The 11,090-nt window shown below is 39.4% G+C and overlaps 1 pseudogene; it reads right to left on the bottom strand.

The window, feature by feature from the left end:
• Positions 1-676: 676 nt before the first annotated feature.
• The window catches only part of LOC110324706, a 22,610-nt pseudogene continuing 12,196 nt past the window's right edge, over positions 677-11,090 (bottom strand).

Here is an 11,090-nt window from a genome sequence, read left to right as displayed (position 1 = left end):
AGATTAGATCTCTTCTCTTATTTCTACCATGATTTGTAGGATAATTACATGAAATTTATCTTGTTGCCCCTTTTCCATTTGTTAGTAATGAGCTGGTGGGGATTTCTAATCATCAGATGCTGAAGATTGACAGTTTTGTTTGGTTTTGCTTTTACGAGCCTCGGTCTAACTATGTAGCCTTGGTTGGACTCGGACTCAGAGACAACTGGCTGTCTCAGTTTTCCAAGTGCTGAGTTTAAGAGCACAAATCACCATGTTGACAGGTATTTAAGTCCATGACTATAATGGTTCCAGGGGTATGGTTTTTAACTTAGCAAGTTCAAATTCTAATTGTCACTTTTTTTTTTTTTTTGAGACAAGGTCTTATGCATCCCAAGGTTCCCTTTTTCTTCTTGATACCTTCCTGAACTTTTATCCTCTTGTCTCTGCCTCCTGAGTGTTGGGATTAAGAGAGTACAGATATGCACGACTATACCTAGCTATTGCAGTGCTGGAGACTGAACCAGCGCTTCATGCATGCTAGGCAAGTACTCTATGGACAGGACTACCCCAGCACCGTGATTTTACTTAACACATTGATGCAGTGTAGGATAGCCAGCACACAATGTAGAGTGAAGCTGCAGTGGGTGGGTACCCAGGATTAAATGCCATTGTCAGTAAAGTCTAAACAATAGACTTAGCCTTCTTGCTCAGTGACCCGGAGGTTCATGGGAATGTCCAAAACTTTTCACAGCCGTTCCATACCACACAAGCAGATCCTGGTTCTGGTGGATGTGTTTACAGTTCCCCTAAAATATCTGTCCTTGGTGCTTCTAGGCACCCAGGTTCTGCTCCTTGGGGGAATCGAGCACAGTTGACATAGGGCATCCAGGTCCCAGAACCTTTGCCATCGATAAAATGGCTCAGGTGACCATCTTCAAAAATTTCCCACATCCGAGAATTGTCCCTGTGTGTCTTCACTTCGCGGGCATTGACCGCTTTACCTTGAAAGGATCCAAATTTCACTCCTTTGGCAATGAACTTATTACAGAACACACCAAAGTGTGAGACATCACCAAATGCTGTCTGCATGAGGCAGAGACCTTCTGGAAGCTGAAGGGAGTCTTTGTCCAGTTTTACGAAGATGATTAGACCCAGAACTCTGTGTGGGGACCAGGATGCTTGAAATCGCATGCTGTAGGCCAGCTGGGTGCTCCAGGCTAACATTGGCTCCATGCAGAACTAAGCGCAGTTCCTCCTCTGTGAAGTCAAAACCGCGAAAAGACAGCTTCCAGATACTGACTGGGAAGACTTAATTCCATCAGGTAGTAGGGAAACAATTACTGGGGATGGCAGAAGCCAATTTTCAGCTCCCCACCGCTGACCTTTGTTGATTTGGCGACTTATGGGGACCAAATTTTGCTGGAACCACTGCTCCTACGCTCAGTGCTGTCTAGAGATCGTGGTACCTCAGGAGTAAATCGAGGAACTGGGTACCATGGTGACAACTTGTACCTGCGCAGATTGTAGAGCGGCTAACTCTGCACAGCCAGACCCGGGAGAGTCATCAGAAAAGCACTGAGAGGGGCCATCGTCTGGGACTCACACCCTGCAGCTGCCAGTTTCCAAAGTTGAAAATCCTCCTTGGTGGTGGCGAGGTTCCGAAAGTGGCTGTAGCCTGGGACAGGCAGTTAGGTGCTGGGGGCTACTCTGGAGCAGGTAGTTTGCCCTGTCCAGGGACTGGGTTTCACCAGAAGGCGGTAAGGCCTTCGCAAGCTGAGTTTTATGAATTTCCTTGCACGGCTAAGGTGGCACCCTTGCCTTGGCTCTCAGGACCCTACACTTCCAACGAAGTTAAAAATTTTTATTCTGTGAACTCAGCGTGAGTGAGCGAGCAACTCTGGGGCGACTGAGTTTGAGCTGAGTTTTTAACTCTTCTATGTCTCCTCTGTTAAGAGGGACTTTTTAGCTGGAGACCGGGTTCACTGACATGGGACAGACACCTCCTTTTCAGATAGTAAGTAGATTGATCACTTGTGCAAAGACAGGGTACGTAGAGACAGGCTCAGGCATCAATGGGATGAGGGCGCACAGCTTTCTGACTTCTGCTGGTGAATTCACAGACTCTCAACAGGGGTGGGAAGTAGAGGCTTGTCCAAGGACAGCTATCTGAAGCTTCCTCTTGGCTCTAACTCACTTCAGAGCAAGCCATGGCCAAATGCTACAGCTCCTTTATGTAACTGCAACTAGACTGTACTTTGGAAGAAAAAAACTGACATTTTAAAAGGAGGAAACCAGAGAATTTGGTTTAATTTTAAAGGGTGGATGAATAATAAAGTATTTGTGCCCTTTCATTGAGGGTCAGCTGAGATGGGTCACGGTTACTTCTTTGGGCCACCCAGACACAGGGACAGATTTATCACACTGGTGAATAATACGATTTTCGAATCATGAACATAATTGTAAACTATAAATACAAACCTCTTCTGAGTGGGCTCAGCCCCAACAGTCTTTAACTGTGACAGAGAGCAAGGCTGAATTATTTTTCCAGGAGCATACTGGAAACCTAGTTTTCTGAAAAATAACAGTTGTTCGCTAAGTGAACTATGGGGGTTAAAGCCAGACATAGAGATGGGGGAAAAGAACATCAGTAAATCCAAATGAAAGTGACTAGTTTCTTTTAAAAGGAAATAAATTTTCTTCCAACTCATTTAGAAGTTCAGAAAAAAAAAGGCACTGTTAGTTGATTGGTTTATAGAATAAGTTACAATGTTGCAGAGGTACTTTTGGTTCTAATAGTTTAAAAATACTACAGTCATTGACAGCAACCTTTATTTCATCCTGTTGTTTTTCTGCTGTTCAAGTTCATCAGGCTTTGATGAAGAAATAAGATTTTTTTTTATAAGTTAATTTCCAACTCAAAGGGGCCTCACTGAAGTGGCCTCTACTTGCCTCAAGCAAACCCATGCTTCAGGATGTTTGAGTCACTAATCCTGCCTTTCAGTTTTATGTAATTGTTCAAAGTTTGTTTATGTAATTCCTAATTTCCACCAATAGATCAGTGCCTGACACCAGATTCTTTTATTTTTATTGTTATTTATTTGTTCTCCGCTTATATCTCACATCCCGACTGCAGTTTCTCCTCCCTCCTTTCCTCCCAACCAGCTCCAGCCACCTCCACCCCCTCTCTTCCAGACCCACTCCTCTTCTGTTTCTCTTCAGAAAAGGGCAGGCCTCCTAGGGCTGTCAACCAAACATGGCATAACAAGTTACAATAAGCCTAGGCACAAACCCTCATAGCGAGGCTGAAGGAGGCAACTCAGTAGGAGGGAAAGGGTCCCTAGGTCAGAGTCAGCATCCGTTCCCATGAGGAGTTGCACAGGGACACTAAGCTACCCAACCATCACATGTATGCAGAGGATCTTTGTTAGACCCATTGCTGCTTCAGTCTCCGTGAGCCTCTAGGAGCCCTGGTTGATTCTGTGGGTTGTGTTCTTGTGACACCAGATTCTAACTCCTATTGTTGCCAGTGATGAACATCTGGAGCTTCACTGTTCTTTTCTCTTTATTCTTTTTAAATTTAGAGACAGGGATTCACTCTGTAGCTCCAACTGGCCTGGAACTCACTTTGTAGACTCTGCTGGCTTGGAACTTATGGAGATTGTTCTGTCTTGGCCTTTTCATTGCTGAGATGAAAGGTATGCACCATCATGCTCTGTCCAAAATTCTTGACCCAAAGGAATAATTTAATGGGATATTTTTCAATTTATAGAAGGATATTGAAAATAAAGAATGTTGGTTCATACCAATCATCCATTAAAATATAGTTCTGAGTGATTTCAAGAGAGAAGCTCTGCTTCAATGGATTGTCCATGCTGGTTTGTTATAAGATGATTATATAATTATATGAACTGGGACTTTTTCAGAGGAGAAACTAGATGTAAACCTGGACTTTCCCAGGCAAGAGCATTAGTTATGTTTCTCATCTCTATGATCAAATCTCTGAGAAACAAATGAAAGGTTGTTTTGCCTCATGGATGGAGAGGAATGGCTGAAGGAGCAGCTCACAGATGTTGTGGCAGGAGGTACGGGTGCTTGCTCATACCTGGGTGGATCAGCGAGCAATAAGAGCCAAAAGCAGGGCTGAGCCATCCACCTCCAGGCCCACCTCCAAGTGACTCATTTCTTTCCTCTAGGCTCCACTCCTAAAGGTTATATAATCTTCGCAAACAGGGCCACAGGTTGGGATAGAATGTGCAAACATGCGAGCGTGTGGGGGACATTCCACAGCCAGTCCACAACAGCCACCAAATGGAATAGGTCTTTGCCTTGTGTCCAGATGGAAATGAGCCATTTCTTTTACTCTGTCACTCTGAATTTCTTTCATATCATTATAATTCTTGTTGTTTTGGTATTAAAATTTACCTCTATATTTATTAACTGGAATGCGTTCTAGAACGTTTCAAGAATGAAAACTAGTTCATAGAGCATTTTGTATCAGACAATCCACTATTTTAAAAATTGACCTTTGTTTCTAGACTGGGCTCCTTTTCCAGTTTTACCACATTGTAGTTTTGTTTTATTAAGCACTAGAGTTTAAAGAAGTGTTGTCAAGATCTTCAGTCACAGTCTCTTTCAGGGGACCCTGAATGCAAGATAATGCTCAGTCTGTTTGCTTAATGGAAAAAAAAATAGTGGTCAAATACCTTCTGTGCTGTGCAGGTGATCTCAGCCATAGAAACACATGGCTGTCTATGCAACTGGTATTATAGTCAACGTGAGTATTTAATACTCTTGATCATAGGATTTGCATAAAAGTGTTCAAATGAAAAATAACTTTCAAGTTTTAGTATGGTAACTTTGTGTGGACGGTGCTGGTGTCTAAAACACATTGGGAAAGATATATTCTTCAAAATGTATGAACTAAAAGTAACTTTCTTAAGTTCTATAAGTTAGGCAAATTTGAAAAAAAAAATGTTTTTCTGAGTGTCACAAGTGCATGACAGATGGCCCAGATGATGACTGTATTCAAGTTTAGATAATCCGTTTTCAATTGGGTGGCCTCAAAAGCACAGCCATTGAGCTGGGAAAGTGCATCATCTTGGTCACATCAAAACAACCACTTTAATTGTAAAATAGACTCCATTTCTTTGAGAAGGAATAGAGAGAAACTAATTAGAGTTTTTCACATGTTGAACATTCGTTATTTATGTGAAACAGTCTTTCTGTGGCTTTTACAAGGCAATTTTGCTGATGTAGAATATTGAATATATTTCTCAGCTAAACCAGGGCAGCTGGATAGGAGACCATGTTGCAGATTTATACTTAAAGCTGGAAAACATGTAATACTCATCACGAGTGTAATATTCCTGTCTGACTTCGAAAACATGTGAAATTAACCCATGAATTTTTCATTTTTATTTATTTTGTTTTAATTAACATACAAGATATTAGATATTGTCACCTAAGCCCTTGTTCCCCTCTATTCTTGGCTCCACCCTCTCGACATAGTCTAGTCTCTGGTTTCATGTCACAAGTGTCATTTTAAATAAAACCATTGCAATTTTCATTTATTATCCACAAATGTACAGTTACACACAAAGCTGCATCTGACTGATCTGCAAGATCTTGAAGGGGAAATGAATGATTTTCTGATACTGGGCATCTTGAATACAGTGCCTCAAAGGCCTCCAAGACTGAGGAGAGATTCAGCACACACAGGCAGCAGTTCTCAGCCTTCAGCAGACAAAGGTTTAACTATAGGCTGACTGAAGCCTAGGCATTTATCAAATGCTATCGTTCTGATTGGATGCATGCATGCAAAAAGGAGAATGTTGAATCCATATTTCATACCATAAGTGTCAAGCATGAAGTCAACGGTCCAAGGATGCTAGCTAAAAGTGAAAGAAAACAGGATAAACTACAGTCAAAAAACTGTGACTATAGATGAGGTAGCATTAAAAAAATGGTATGAACCACAAAGGAACAAAGAAATATATGATGAAAATTTAAAAAATTGTTCTTTGAAGGATGCTAAGAATTAAAAAGGCAACCTACAACACTGGACACATTTTTGGGGAATAATAAATCTAGTAAGGAACTTGTGTATTTTTTTTAAAAAAGAATAAAGAGAAAAAAGATAACAATTATAACTCAATAACAAGTAGAGATCTCAATGAAATCTCAGATTCCCAATAAACCAAACGAGTAGTTATAAGAAAAGATGGTTAAAATACATAAAGAAGAGAGCTCCAGCTCAGCTCCAGCTCAGAGGTGGGATCTAATACCCCACAATATTCTAAACACGTCTACTGTAAGTAAAAATTGAAAGGATAACTACATGTTCACAAAGAATTTGAAATGGCCTCTGATCATCAAAATACTTCAAATTTAAACACACTTCAAAATATTCTTGAAACCATCCCCAGTTACTGATTCCTCCTTTTCTTTACTTACACAACCACTTTTTCATTCTTAAAACTGTAGAACATAAAGCTGTTATTACCGCTTTACATCCATCAACGTAAGTTTCCAGATGTCTAGTCCGGAAAGTAACACAAACGATGGTACAGACAGATGGTACAAGCAGGGACTAAGATAGTAAGGGAAGCTGAGAACACAGGATGAAGCGTGGTTTGCACTGCAGTCTAGCATGAAGGAACAGTGAGGGCATGACTCTCCGAGATCCCCCCACTGCAAGTCATCACACTAGCAAAAGGAAGGCAGAGTGGAGTTTTGTCAGCCCTCTCCTCTGGCTTAGACTGTACCTGTGAGTTAGCAGGGTCAAGCAAAACTCAGTTCTATAGATGAATGTAGGAAGAGGAGTTATTCTAGATTTTCTTTGCCATTAGTTCTTCCTAAGAGTAGTCTTCAAAAAAAGAATTGATATCTTGACTGAAGAAATAAGAAGAAAAACAAAAAAGCAAAGTAAAGAAAAAGAACAAAGAAAATCAGAAATCCCATTTGTGACATTGGCTAACCTTGGATATTCTCCTACAAGACTTGGGCATTATATGCACCTAAGTATTCATATTTTACTTTAATTTCGGAAACAATCAAGTGACAAGTGCCAACAATTTTTATTGCAGCTTTGAGGTTTCTATATGTCATTGCTTCCATCAGCCCTAAGCTTCAGTGTGAAGCTAACAATTCATCTAAAATTTCCTTTCATTCTTCTTTCCAGACTGAACAACCATCTCATTTCTCACAGCGTCTTCTGTGTCCTGCTATTTCTGGGGGTACCACAGAGATCAGTACAGTACAGATACTTTTCTATTCTTAATTTGGCACTACACATACATTTCTTTGTATATATTTTGCATACTAGTTTAAATCACATTTATTTATTTGGGCTGTCCTTAAAGGCAAATATAGCCTGAAGTTCCGGTCTAGTGTGCATTTTACTATGGTCTGGCTCTCCAGAGGATGTAACATTTTCTATGAACTGTAAATTAGTCTCCCATTTGCCTGGTTCAAAGCAATGATTTATTCTATCTCCTCTCATCAGGTCTCATGGGATGAAGCTCCCAACTTGTGTTTCCTTCTGAGCATTCCCCATTGTATCCAAAACTCTTGGACTTCAATCTGTTAGCACCACTTAATTTAGCACATTTTTTTCCAAACTTTAGTTAGCCTTCAACACCTGTAACAGGACAGTATCTTAGTTCCTATTTTGCACAGCCACCTGTCACTCCCTATCCCGGACTTCTCTGACTCAGCAGTAGGTGATTGGCATAGGGGTGGATGCCCCTGTTACCTCTGCATGAACAACTGAGACTTGTAGGGGCGTTCATACCCACAGAACTGCATCTGACTGGTAGGAAAAGGACCCACATAAATAACGGTTCTTCTGTGTCTCCTTGATAGATAGCTCAAATATGACTTTTAAAGGCTCCTTTAAGGATTTCCCCAGGATTGATCAGCAGTCTATAGGATACATATATCCATTTACGGACTCTTCTTCTTTCACTGTTTTACCTTCTGCCTTTACTCTATTTCTGTTCCCTGAGCTAAAATTCTTAAATAAGCAAAACAAGATATTGTTTCAAATCTTGGTTTTGGAAGAATTTAGGATTAGATATGTGTCTTGTATCTTAAATGTTTTATTTTTTACCTACTTAGTTTGATCTCTAGATTTAGAAATATGTCACTTCTAAGTATCTTTCATAGACACATTGTCCTGTCTGGTTCCAGGGAAGACCCTCCGGATGATACTGTCATTGTACTTGATGTACACTTGGTTTGAGGAATTCCTATGGAGACTTGGGCTATACTAATCTACTTCACGCAGCTGGCTTGGCCTTACCTGCAAACAGCTTATCCTTCTTAACTAATAATATGAAGAACTACCCTTGGACTTTCAGAAAATCTAAAGCTCTTTGAGATGAAGATGATGAAGGTGAACAGTGGGAAGTTCAGGGTTCCTTGTCTGTATCTGCACCAAAGAAAATGCACCAAAGGACCTCTTTTGATTAACATCACCACCAGATCTGCTCTCATTCTCTACGTTGTCTCTGATGGTTTCTCTCCTCTCAGTTACAAACTTCATGGTAACCACATTTATGTTTGTTCCTGTGAATTTTATAGGTTTTGTTATTCTTGGTTTAAAGACAGATGCAAATCTCCTCCATATTATTTTATTATTAAACTGTCCTGTATATAAATTACCCTGACCATACTTTCTCATCTTCATCAATCTAATTTTGACTTAAACTTCAGATATTAGGCTGCATATTTCCCCCTCACGCATGCCCCCTCACCCCCACCCCCGCACGCACTCCAGTTCAGGTCTGTGCTCCATGACACACAGGACGTCAGGCACTGGCTCTATTGTCTTTTGAGTTCTGTGTTCTCTTCCATTGTTCTCACTGCAGTTTTAGCTTTGAACATTTCACACTTGGTAAAATTTGGTTACGGAAGTGGATAGGTGGATGAATTTATGTTTAAAAACTCTGCATTTTCCTATTTATTTCTCCTCTAATCATTTCATCAAACAACCATTGGCTAGTATGTGAAGAAAAATCTCATCAGATTATGAATGCTAACACACATGGATTTGGACAAAGTCTCTGCTTCATTCTCTAGGGCTTGGTCCTGGAAATCTGACTAGCGTGACTCACAAATAAAGGAATGACAGACATATACAGAAAACCTGGGGTCCAGGAGATTGTACTTGCTCTGATGGAAGACACCTTCTAAGTAACCAGGAAACTCAGAGTATTTATGTACAGTTTAAGAAGGAAGGCGGGACTTGTTTTGGTGGGAGGTCTCTGTAGAGCAGCAGTGTTAAGCTGTAAACATCCAGGAGAAGGGAGCTACTTTCAGTGCTTCTTGAATGTACTGTCATCATTTGCATACAGGGGAAAGCTTTTGCCATCTCCAGTGGTCTGAGCATTAAAATTCTTGACATGGTCCTGCACATGTTAATAACACACAATTATTCAGGACACCATCTGCTCTCCACAACACTTGAAAGCTGGTAACAAATTTTCTCACTTGCTGAACGGCTCTCTTAGGATTTGCAAGTAAACCCATACATAGACTGGAGAATGTTTGGCGGTATAAAAATAATTAAAGAAAATGACTTAAGTCGTTATAATTTTATTTCTCTCATCAAGAATCATCTTGTAAGCTTTCTTTTATAGAAAGTAAATACTCAAGCAATTATATGATATTATGGGTGAAAGATTTTAATGCATAATATGCATGGCTTAAGATAATGTTTATTGCTAAGAACTAGAACTAATTTATTAATTAACTTTCATGTGCACATATTGGGCCAAAGGACAGCTTGAGGTAGGTAGTTATCTCTTTCTACTGAGTCCCAGGGACTGAACCAAGGTTGTCAGGTTTGGCAGTAAGCATCTTTATCTATTCAGACATCTCTCTTGTCCAAGAATCAGAAATATTTTACTAAAAATATTTAAAAACCAGGAAAATTTAAAAAGTACATATTGCTATCTTGACTGAGGACCATTCTTAAAACTAAGTCAGGCCTATAAAATGCCTCTTCAGGGTACAAAGATCAATTGTTCAATTTTTGCCCAGAAAATGTTGATCCCGAAGTCAAGTCAAAACAATAACTCAGCAAGGGGGTGACGGTGGTGCAAGCCTTTAATCATAGCACTCAGGATGTAGAGGCATGTGGATCCTGTGAGTTCGAGACCAGCCTAATCTACACAATGAGTTCCAGGACAGCCAAGGTTACAGAGAAACCCTGTTTCAATTGCCCCTCCCCATTCCCCAAAAATAGACAAGCCAAAAGCAAACAAAAAACCCTACAGAACAAAACAAGACATAACAAAACAATAACTTAGTCTATCATAGTTTTACATGAGTTTCAGAATTAATAGTATTATTTTTAAAGTTAATATATTGAACAAGACAGTTATAAAACATCTAAAATGCTAAGAAAACATTAAATATAAAAAATTATAAATGTCTCTACAGTAGGAAATGGCTACAACTATACAACATAAACTTGAAAAAAAGCCTGGAAGATTTTCAGAATTAAAAAAATACTAACATCTTTCTAGTTAAGGAAAATTGGAAGGAATTAATAAAGAATGAGATCATAACTGGTGATCTATTTTTTTTTATTTTGTTAGATTGAAAATTGAAGATAAAAAAGAATTATCTAGAGATAATTCTAGAGAGAGTATTCCTTTATGTGTCATAGAAGATGTATGCCACTGAGGAACTGGGAATCAGAATGTCTGTCACCTCTTCCATTTGATTAATAGTTGGACACAAGATTTTTTCAATATACAAACTCAAAAGTGTCTTGTAGAGTATCTCAATAGCAGATTTAAAATCAACCATATTTCCATTGATGAGTGTTTACTATGACCCAAGTATTTTGCCTTTTAAGAAGTAAAGATGATATTCTTTGATTCTAAGGTGTACTGAATACACATCATGTTTTCCTACAATGTAATTATGAAATATATTTGATAAAGCTGCATTGCTATACTCAACAGAATAAAGCAAGTTTCCGTTATAGTATCTACTGACTGATCTTTCTAGCAGCTTAAAACCTTCAAGCAGTACTTAGTTGCTTATGACATTTAGCTAAGTTAGCAAAGGATAAGCTGTCATTGTACTTGTGACCC

Source organism: Mus pahari, chromosome 7, assembly GCF_900095145.1.
Source record: "Mus pahari chromosome 7, PAHARI_EIJ_v1.1, whole genome shotgun sequence".
In the NCBI taxonomy this organism is placed as follows: Eukaryota; Metazoa; Chordata; class Mammalia; order Rodentia; family Muridae; genus Mus; species Mus pahari.
Note: the sequence above shows the minus strand (reverse complement) of the source record. Positions and strands in the feature narration are given on the sequence as shown.